Raw genomic sequence first — 11929 nt, 5'->3', positions numbered from 1 at the left:
CTTCCTTCTCACTGAGACGGGCAGCAGACATCAATCATCATTACTGAGCAGCCTGTCTGCATCCTTAATTAGGATGACACACAGTAGAGCATGCAATATTATGCATTTAAAAAAACTGTTTGTGGTAAGAAGCAATCCCAAATAAATTGCATGATACCTTGTGTTCTGTGAATCCAGGCCTTGACTGGGTCTTAAAGATCTAAAACCATTTTTTTCTGGTAAAATGTCAAGAATATAATTGAACATATCCTGCTTGTCTAAGCAATTTGCAATTATGTTTTTGAATACAAATGAGGATATTTCCAGTGTTATCACTCACATTTTTATGGAAGCTGTCCAGGTTAATTTACCTTGCCGCGGTTGCTTCATGCTGTCTCTTGGGCTGTTTATTTGGCATTTGTGCAACTTGGGGTTGATGGTTCCAGCACAATGAGAGATTATTACTGATTCATATCTTATCATTGGTTTGCTGCTCTGTTCTTGCATCCTATCATCATGATTCATCTTTGCTATCATTGGGCAAGAGAATGGGTGGAATTATTCTGATTTAAGGAAAATAAAGGCATTTAAAACTGCAGCCGGGAAGGGAAAGGGAGCTAGCATTTACTGAGTACCTACTGTGTTCCAGGCAGTACTTCAAAAGCATTTTCTTTTTTTATCCTCACAACTCACCTGTGAGGACTTTATTACTATCTCTACTTTGCAAAGGAAAAAACCCCACTTAAATTCAGATTATGTAATTGCTTGATGTCATGCAGCTCACAAGCAGTGGAGCCAGGATTGGAATGCAAGTTAGTCTAAATGCTATAATTCAGTTTCTTCAAACAATAATAATTCTTACATGTGTACAGAGCTCTATGGTTTACAAAACACTTCCCCATATGTTATCACCTTAATTTTCCCAACAGCTTTGTCAGGTACACACTATTACAAAGTTTTACATTTTACATTTACATTGCATAACAGAAAGAGTTTGTCCGCCCAGCACTAGCAGAGCCACACACTAAACACCAAGAATAGCAGTGGAGAAATATTGACTATTTTATTATGAATGGCGCCACCCAGGATAACAGGAGGTCAATTCTCAAAAGTTGGAACTCCCTAATGGAGTGTAGGTTACAGATTATATAGGGCAAAATCACAAGACTTGGTGAGCTAGGCATTCAGAGTCGTGCTGGGAGCTGATTGGTCGAAAGTGAGGTAAGGGTAATGAATCATTTCTTCAGGTCTTGAGGACAGCTCTGAAGGTCTTTCCCCAGCTTCCCTGTGTGGGGCTCATGGGAAAGTAGCTAGGAGGTTGATCTACCTTAGGGCTCAAGAACTGAAACATAACAGAGGTCAAGATGTTATCTTTAGCCTGCCAGAGGTGTGGACAGTGTGACCATAGTTAGCTCCAGGCTATTGTCTTCTGCCTCAGAAGTTGCTGATTATGGGGGAAAGTTTAGGTTTCTTGGGGATACACACACACACACACAGATAGGATTTCTAGAGCTAAGATTTAAAACTAAATTTAATCAAAGTCATAAGGACCCTCAGTTTTATTTGTATGTATGTATGTGTGTGTGTGTGTGTGTGTGTGTGTATATATATATATATATAATTATTAATGCATTTTACAGAGGAGGAAAATGAAGCTCAAAAAATCTGTGACTTGCCCAAAGACACATGCAAAATAAATAGCAGGACTAGGACTTGGATACTTATAAATAAATATAAGATCATCAGTTTTTCTATGACACTACTGAAAACTTGGAACAAACCAGTTCTTATTTAGAAAAAGGCAGATCATTTTTCACCATGTTGTGTGTTTATAATTCTATGTTTTTATAACTTATGCAATTGGAAAAATAATCTGTGCAAATCACAGCTTAATACATAGGTGTTTTTAAGCAGTTAAAGCCAAGGTAAAAAAACCAAGTAGTGAATTAGAATACACATTTGCAGTTGTGCATAAAACTAGAAGTTAGATCTGAAGTCATGAACAAACAGGAGCATCTTTTTATTGTAATATTAATGGTATAATTGGAAGCTTTTCAGTCTTGTTTAATAAAGGACTCTCTTGCCCAAGAAGACAACTCATTGTGAAGTTGGAGTTGAGTGGGGAAGAAGTTGGGGGAACATAAAGAATCTTTCTCTACTTTTTCTTAGTTACATTTTCTAACTCCCCACTCCCTTTTAGCTGACTCCCCTCCCCCTCCCAAAGACATTTACCTAATAAAATCATTGGCACCAAGATGTGAATGACTGCCATGGTTACCTCTTCAAAGAAAACACCTGAACTTCCAAGGGGTAAAATGGTAAAATGTCCCTGAGAGGTTCTTTTGAGTAAGGAAAGTTTCTGTTACTCTATGATTATTTCAGGCAGCCATATCCTCAAACTTGCTCATATTTCCCTCAAAACACTATTTCAACATGCTTTCAGCAGCAAATATTTATTGGGTATGATTTGTGACAGGCACTGTGCCAAGTGCTGGGAATATGTTAGTGAGAAACCAGACATACTCTCCAGAATATAAACTCCAGGAGGGCGGGGAGGATAAAGATCAGAATTAGCATTGTTTTGTACCAACCGCAAAGTTCTTTTCACTTTGGCAACTGACGGTGTACTCTGTTGGACTGAGTAAAACCAGAGAACTAAGAGCATGTTAGATGGGTCCTGGGTTCGCAGATGGAATTATTGAGACCATGAGGAGTAGTGATAATGGATATTGTATTGCAGAATCTGCCCTTCCTCCCTTGATACCTCCGTTTCTCTCCCTCCTTTCCTTCATCTCCCCACCCCCTTTTTCTCTTATTAGGACTCAAATTATTCTTGAAAACAGATGAATTTACAGAAATCAGGCTCCAAGGAAGACTTCATTTTGGGTCTACCACACAGCACAGGCTTTGCCCATTTACTAGCTGAGTTCCTCCAAGGTTCATTTGCTTCATCTGTTAGGTGAGGATAGTTAAAAGCTACCTTAGGCCCTGGCTGGTTGGCTCAGTGGTAGAGCATTGGCCTAGTGTGTGGAAATACCAAGTTCAATTCCCAGCCAGGGCACACAGGAGAAGCGCCCATCTGCTTCTCCACCTCTCCCCTTCTCACTTCTCTTTCTCTCTCTTGTCCTCCTGCAGCCATGGCTTGATTGGAGCAAGTTGGCCCTGGGTGCTGAGGATGGCTCATGGCCTCTGCCTCAGGTGCTACGAAGAGCTCAGTTGCTGAGCAACAGAGCAACACCCCAGATGGGCAGAGCATCGCCCCTAGTGGGCTTGCTGGGTGGATCCCAGTTGGGCACATATGGGAGTCTGTCCCTCTGCCTCCCTGCTTCTCACTTCAGAAAAATACCAAAAAAAAAAAAAAAAAAAAAAAAAAAGCTACCTTAAAGTATGCACTACATTGTCTGGCCTGTGGTGGTGCAGTGGATAGAGCATCGACCTGGAAAGCTGAGGTCATCTGTTTGAAACCCTGGGCTTGCCCAGTCAAGGCACATACAAAAAGATACCAATGAAAAGCTAGAATGAAGAAATTATTTCCCATCCTCCTCCTACCGTCCATAAAATCAATAAACAAAATCTAAAAAAAAAAAAAAAAAGGTATGCACTATATGTACATAATTTGTGCTCAATAAAGGGAGCTATTTAGATTTAGAACTCTTCATTAAATACTGTAATTCATTACCTTTATAATACTGAAGGTGTTTTTTCCTTAAGGCATTATTTGTGGAAAGATGGTGTTTCACATTTCCAATTGCAGTGTATTACCTGGAGAACTTTTATATAGCATATTCATAGCTTAGGTTATTTTGATCATTTTAAGAAGGTAGGTTCCTTATATAGCATTAAGTCAGCTAAGCAGTTGAAAAGTCAAAAGGTATTTGTAACCCATGTAATACTTGCAAAATATATAATACATTTACAGGACACAGGAAACTGGGTCTACTTCTCCACTTTTGGTCCTTAATCATTTTTTTCTCCTCATGACACAAGTTAATGTGATTAAATGGTGTGGCCCAGCTGTGCCCTCTCAAGGACTCTATGACGTCTATTGTGTTGTCTTAATGCCCCCAAGTTCAAGTGAAGGTTCCAGTGTTCATGTATCAGGTTTGGAGAGTGTTTGCCGAGCTGTGAAACATTCATGTTGCAGGCCCTAATTCAAGAAACTTTTGGCATGGTTTAGAAAAACAGAGAAATCCTATAGTACCAAAACCAAATTAAAATCTATACTAGGAAACAACAAAAATATGTGGACCATTCTCAAGCAACTACAGAGCTGTGAGGTGTGTTAAAGCTTGAGTCCAAATTGGCCCTTAGATCCAATGCTTTGGCTCCCATATAGGTATTTTTTTTTTATAGGAGCAGGGGGGCAGACAGACTCCCACATGCACCCAACTGGGATCCACCCAGCATGCCCACCAGGGGGCAATGCTCTGCCCATCTGGGGCATTGCTCCTTTGCAGCCGGAGCCATTCTAGCACCTGAGGCAGAGGCCACGGAGTTGCTCTCAGCGCCTGGGCCAACCCTGCTCCAATGGAGCCTTGGCTGCGGGAGGGAAGGAGAAAGATAGAGAGAAAGGAGAGAGGGAAGGGTGGAGAAGCAGATGGACACTTCTCGTGTGTTCCCTGACCGGGAATCGAACCCAGGACTTTCACACACACTGGGCTGATGCTCTACCACTGAGCCAACCGGCCAGGACCTGGTAATTTTTTTTAGAAGGAAGTATTAATTGAATACTTTCTTTAAGAGGCAGTATGCAGGCCCTGGCCGGTTGGCTCAGTGGTAGAGCATCGGCCTGGCATGCAGGAGTCCTGGGTTCGATTCCTGGCCAGGGAACACAGGAGAAGTGCCCATCTGCTTCTCCATCCCTCCCCCTCTCCTTCCTCTCTGTCTCTCTCTTCCCCTCCCACAGCCAAGGCTCCATTGGAGCAAAGTTGGCCCGGGGACTGAGGATGGCTCCATGGCCTCTGCCTCAGGCGCTAGAGTGGCTCTGGTTGCAACAGAGCAATGGCCCAGATGGGCAGAGTATCGCCCCCTGGTGGGCGTGCCGGGTGGATCCTGGTCAGGCGCATGTGGGAGTCTGTCTACCTCCCCATTTCCAGCTTCGGAAAAATGCAAAAAAAAATATAAATAAATAAAATAAAATAAATAAAATAAAATAAAATAAAAGGCAGTATGCATAAATGCAAGAAAAAAATTCCAAATAATTTTTCTATTTGCCTTTAATAGTTCTTTTGGGAAATATGCTTTGTGAGTATACAGTAAATATGTCTAAACACAAACATTCTAAGTTTTTTTTCCATTCCCAGTAAGATTATACATTTACTCTTATTATGCTGCTATTTTAAAGAATATGTTTAGAAGAACCTTATGGGCTTCACGCATATTCTTTACAGTTGTGGAAAATCTTCACTTTATTTTTAAAAATTTTTATTTATTGATTTTAGTGAGAGAGGGAGAGAGAGAGAGAGAGAGAGAGAGAGAGACAGAGAGACAGAGACAGGAACATTGATCTGTTCCCAGGGGTGGGATTCAGACAGTTTGCACCGGTTTGGCAAAACAGTTACCTAATTTTTTTTGTTGTGTTTGGTGAACTGGTTGTTAAAATGGCACTTGTAATCAGGGTTCTCTCTAAAGTGGGTGTCTGGGCAGCTGCCCAATGTGGAAATCAGAAACTGACATTCCTTACTCTTTTTCTAACGTTCATCTGTGCAACAGCATATTCTAAGGGCCTGTAGTAATGTTCATCTTGTCCATAGGTGAAAAAAATGACATGTGAGAACACCAACCAAGAAGCAATACAGAAATATTTTAAATAACAGTTTTATTGCTTTTTGTTAGGTATTATTTAATATTTTTTCATTAATATTTTAAAACTCATAACATAATCTAGTTTTGTGTACCTCTTTTATCTTTTTTTTTTTTTTTTACAGAGACAGAGAGTCAGACAGGAACGGAGAGAGAAGCATCAGTCATCAGTTTTTCGTTGCGTGTTGCAACACCTTAGTTGTTCATTGATTGCTTTTTCATATGTGCCTTGACTGTGGGCCCTCAGCAGACCAAGTAACTCCTTGCTGGAGCCAGCGACCTTGGATCCAAGCTGGTGAGCTTTTACTCAAACCAGATGAGCCCGCGCTCAAGCTGGCGACCTCGGGGTCTCGAACCTGGGTCCTTCTGCATCCCAGTCCGACGCTTCATCCACTGCGCCACCGCCTGGTCAGGCTACCTCTTTTATTCTTATTTAAACAATAATGCATGGAATATTGTAATAAACTATCTTTCAGTATATGGTATTTTTATACTTTAAATGGCCATTAGGACAGAGAAATGGTTGTTAAATTATTTAAATCTCATCATTGTCTGTTCCTGTATGTGCCCTGACTGGGGATTGAACTGGCAATGTCTACACTTTGGGACAGTGCTCCAACTAACTAAGCATCTGGCCGGGCAAAAATCTTCACCTTTCAAAGGTGATTGCGATTTTCAAATATTACCAATGTTCATTTGGAGCCAGGTCTGGGTAATTAAGCTAGATAATTCCACTTGAAGTAAAAACAAAACAAAATGTGATGAATCTGATAAAATGTTCTGAAAAATATGCCATGTAAATTGACTTTAATGGGGCTAGGGGGAAAAGGTGAAGTGATTAAGCAAAAACAGACAAAAACCGAGCCCTGGCCGATTGGCTCAGCGGTAGAGCGTCGGCCTAGCGTGCGGAGGACCCGGGTTCGATTCCCGGCCAGGGCACACAGGAGAAGCGCCCATTTGCTTCTCCACCCCTCCGCCGCACTTTCCTCTCTGTCTGTCTCTTCCCCTCCTGCAGCTAAGGCTCCATTGGAGCAAAGATGGCCCGGGCGCTGGGGATGGCTCTGTGGCCTCTGCCTCAGGCGCTAGAGTGGCTCTGGTCACAACATGGCGACGCCCCGGAGGGGCAAAGCATCGCCCCATGGTGGGCGTGCCAGGTGGATCCCGGTCGGGCGCATGCGGGAGTCTGTCTGACTGTCTCTCCCTGTTTCCAGCTTCAGAAAAAAAAAAAAAAAAAAAAAAAAAACAGACAAAAACCAACAACAACAAAATCTCTAGACCCAGGCAACAGTATCGTGATTACCAGAGGGAAAGGGGAGTGAGGGGAAGTGGAAGAAAGTATAAGGAGGATAAATGGTGAAAGAAAAAGTGAAATAAAAAAGAAGAAAAACAAATCAAAAGAAGAGTTCTGCAATAACTTTAGGCAATGTGAACATTGGAACTACATTCATTGCCTTTCAATGTGACTACTTGAAAAATCTAACTCTGGTTCTTTTATGAAAAGTTAGTTTTGTCACTTATTGGTAATACTTCATGCCAGTGCGCTCTGACTCAAAAGAAAATTCCAGGAACTCAGGGTCTGTGCTTTCAACAATTAAGATACATTTTTACTCAAGTGCTTCGTATGATGCCAAGCATTCTGTGGCAGCTGAAGAAATAGTGGATGATGATGACAACTGGTTTTGATATCAATGGACTTGATAACATAAGCTGACTTGACAAGACGTAAGTGACCACGTGCTGGCAGTTTCAGGATTGCTGGCATTGCCTTAGAATAGAAAGAGTAAAACAGCTACTTAAACTGATAGTTCTCTTGCTTTTTTCATGGCAGCTTATAAAACACGTGCCTCATGCTTGCTTCTAACGCAGCTTACAGATACTGTGTAGTGAAGAACAACCCCTAACAATGGAGAAGCTTGGCACAGAGCAGACATGGAGTGGTTTATTTTGAAGAAAGAAAGTCAGGAGAGGCCATGTTAATCACATCAATAATGTTAACCCCAAGGGAAGACTCAGAGATTGTCCTCCTACAAAGTACAGTCAAGCCACCGACTGTTTTCCATTCTCATTTATACCTTTGGAAACATTTGTTGTTGTATTCCATGGTATATAATGGATCTGTAGAAGCAAAAATTGCAATATCTGCTTTAAATGTACAAAAAAAAAAAAGAGAAAATTCTCTGTGGAGCTTTTTCTGAAGGAGTTTACATGTTAGCAGAGGAAATCAAGATAGGCAGAAATAGTTAAAAAAAAAAGGGCGAAGTAAGAAGTAAGGAAATTATTTGAGAGGTACAGATACGTACAATGAACTAATTGGTTGGAAGAAGGTGAGTCAAGAATGTTCTGTGGAGGAAGGAACATTTGAACTAGGATGTGAGTGTGAGATCAGAAAATAGCACATAAAACACATAGAGGCCCAAATCCAAGAGATAATGGGGGAAGAGTGAGCTGTTCATTTAGCTGGAATGTGAAAGTGTGAAGTAGGAAGGGTTGGAAACAGGTAGGAGGAGTAGATGAGACTTAGATTGCAGGCGGTGAGGAGGAGTAAACAGATGCTTGATACCATTCGAACTTAGCTTCTTTAAAAACAAACTGTCAGCTCTGTTTTCCAGTGAGATCTATTTCAGCTAATGTTAAAAAAAAGAGGCTCATGTCCAGACAAGAACTTGAGATGTTGTCAACCATTACTGGATGTGAACCAAACTTGAGTTCTAACTGCGTCTTTAATTGTGTGATTGCGGCATTCCTGATTGGCTTAGTAAATTAAACTTCACACATGAGTTGTTGGTGTATATGGGTTAGCTTTATACTGTCCCCTAGCTCAGTGGTTGGCAAGCCCCGGCCCTTTGGTCCCTTGAGTGTGGCTCTTCCACAAAATACCACCTGCAGGCCTGCAGGTATGCGCGGGTGTGTGTGGGGGTGCCCATCGGTCAGGCGATGGGAGACGCAGGGCAGGATAGGCAGCGCTGGGGAGGCGCGGGATTCATGCAGGAGTTGAGTGAGCATGTGGGTCCCCTCTCCCCTCCCCCCTTTTCTCTTCCTCCTTTCTCCCCTTCCCCTTCCCCCCTTTCTCCTTTTCCCCTTCCCCTCCCTCTTCCCCCCTCTCCTTCCCCTTCCTCTTACCCCCTCTCCTTCCCCCCTTTCTCCTTTTCTCCCCTCCCCCTTCCCCTTTCCCTCTTTCCCCCTCCCCCCTTCCCTTTCCTTTACCCCACTTCCCTCTCCTTTCCAAAGTATTCACAGCCTCAGCTTCCACATTCTTCATTTTTCAGGTGGGGAAAACAAGGCCCAGAGAGGTTGGGAACCGGCCAGTCTCAAGACTAGAGGGAACCACAAAATACCTCCTGTTTCTTTCCCTGGGCAGTGGCTGGCAAACCACGGCTCGCAAGGCTCTACCAGAAAATATTACGTGCAGGCGTGCAGGTAGGCGCAGGGCTGGCAGTAGGTCAGGCGACAGGAGATGCCGCACAGGATACGCAGGGGAGGCACCTGCTTCATACAGGAGTTCAGTGAGCATGTGGCTTGCCAGCCACAGTGTGCCGACCACTGCCTTAGCTGGACATTAAAAAAATTAACTGTCAAGCTGAACGAAGTGCTCTTAAAAATGCAGGTTCAGACATAAATTGCCTATTTTTTTATTCTTTCGAAAAAAGATGAATCTGGAAAAATCCTTACGGAAGAAGTAGAACTCTATTTAGCTACCTGTTTCTAGCTGTTTAGGTAAGAAGAGGCCAGTGGAATGATTTGTTCAAATTTTCTTAAACTTCTGTGTCAGAGTGCAGGTCTGGGCAAGCTTCTTCTCAGTTCCCCAGGCTACAATAAACCCAACATTGACTCTTCCTATTGGTGAATTGAAAGCCATACATTTGGCATTGGAATGTAGGCCAAGATATCAGAAAGCTTGATTATGTTACCTTCCATTATGCTGCTTATTGAATATCAGACAGAACAAAAACCAACCCCTAAAACTAAAACTTGTGATTGTGCTCGGTGAACACCACACCCTGGAGTCAGTGAAGAGATCAGCAAAAGTAGGAGTGTGGGCCTCATTACAACACTGAGTCACCCTCAGAGGTGCATACTGCCACCATTGAATTAAAGTTGCAATGTTTTGAGTGTAGCTTTGAACAATACAGCACTCTCATAACCAAGTGTGGGAGTGATAACAGAACAAGCAAATTATAGGGAACTGGAGAAGGGATTCCATTATCGAGGAAGCAAACCTACGGAATAGTTTTCACGTGAAATGTGAATTTGGTTCTGCACACATTTCAGTGTCCTTTCCGAATACAGATTTTTCTTTTTTTCGTAGAATCAATGACCAAAATTGTGGACTGCACACACAATAAATTCAATACAGCAAGAACTCTGCATGTTGTGGTTTTACATAGAATGTTTCTTTGACAGTTTTCCTCAGAGTACTGAGATTAAGTATGATATCAGGTCAGTGTTGTTGACTATAGATGACAAAGGACAGTAAGAGATGTGAATAACATGTACCAATGAATCCTCAATTTTACTTTTTCAATGGAATACATGTACTGTGTGCCAGACTCTGTGCTAGACTTCTCAGGGTATACACAGTTGAGGAAAGCACAGGCTCTTTCTCAAGGAGCTTATATCTAGTCGGGAACATGAGATAAATGTACATTTGGCTAAATTACAAGGGAGGACATGTTCAACGAATGCCATAAGAGAGCTTAAAAGCAATATGCCATGATGGTTTGGAGCAGAAGAATGTCCAAAAAAAGTTAAATAGAGGCAAAAGGTGTGACTCTACAAAACTCTGGGTGTCTGGGAAAATGGTGGCCCCAGTCATGGAAATAAGGAAGTCAGGAGAAAGAGTAGGTGTGTGTGTTGCCTGTGAGTGTGTTGAGTTTGAGAAAGCAATGGGAACATGGATATCCTGGAGGTAGTTAGAATACTGTCTAAGGAGAACTTGGCAGCAGAGATGTGAAGGGACATGCAGGGATAATAGTAGATGTTGTGGAGTGGATAAGATCACCAAGAGAAACCATAGGAAGAACAAGAAGAGTACCAGGAACTTCTAGAGAAAACCTGCTTTTAAAGGACAGGAGGAAGAAGAGGAAGTGTTAGTGAGATACTGAGGAAATGATTGGAACAGTAGGAGAACCAGGGGAATGCAGTGAAATGGAATTTAAGAGAGGATTTCAGGAAGAATTTGAGCAACACTAAGGATTACAGCTGAGGGCTCAAGAAGGATACAGATGGAGGAAGAAATGGTATTTAATGATTAGAAGGTGATTGATGCATTTTTAGAGAGAGTCTTCAGTAGAATGACAGGAGCAGAAGCCAGAGGAATCATTAAAATATGCTGAAATGTATAAAACAAATTGCAAAAATACAAATTTTCCTATTAAAACAAACAACTACTCTGCCTTTTAATGTCAAGGAAATAATGCAATATCTAGAGGAAATTATTTCACAGTGGATTAGCATTAAAAAATATCACCATTTGGTGAGGTTATCTGAGTCTTTCTCACACATGCCAATGTAAACCCTTTGTTGAGATAACTGAGTGGCTTGTCTTCCATAGTATTCACACTTGTTAATACTACCAAAGGAAAACTACATGTAGCTAGGCATTGAAGTGGGGGATGTCTGAAGTAGGTGATGGAGATGAGCAATAAGACTCCACTTTAAAGTGCTTAGCATGTGAAGTCACATTAGTCACTGATTTTTCTCTGTCTTGGAGTGCTGATTTCTCCTCTTGACTTCTGTGCTTCTCTTTGGACCGCAAGACTTTTTCTTTAATGATGCTTTGAGTAGTGGCAGACTGAGCAATGGGACTGTGTTTACACAATTATATGATGAATCTCCCTTTTGCCTTCTTCAGGAGGATAACCAGCTGATGATTATGGAAACAACAATAAGACTGCAACAACAGTATTTTTTATTTCTATACTTTTTTCTAACTCTCCAACCCTATTTGCATAAACCCTCCCATTTGACTTCAAATCAGTTCTACAGAGAAAAACAGAACTCACCGAAGTCTTTTGGATGGAAATAAAGGGAGAAAGGGAATATATATTTGTTTGTTTAATTGACTCTTTCTAGGACCATTGTAAACTTAATCTCCTTTATTTAAGGATATTTTTTCCTCTAGTTAAATTGATGATATGTAGATAGACAA

This window comes from Saccopteryx bilineata, chromosome 5 (assembly GCF_036850765.1).
Source record: "Saccopteryx bilineata isolate mSacBil1 chromosome 5, mSacBil1_pri_phased_curated, whole genome shotgun sequence".
NCBI lineage: Eukaryota > Metazoa > Chordata > Mammalia > Chiroptera > Emballonuridae > Saccopteryx > Saccopteryx bilineata.
This window is presented reverse-complemented; position numbering follows the sequence as displayed.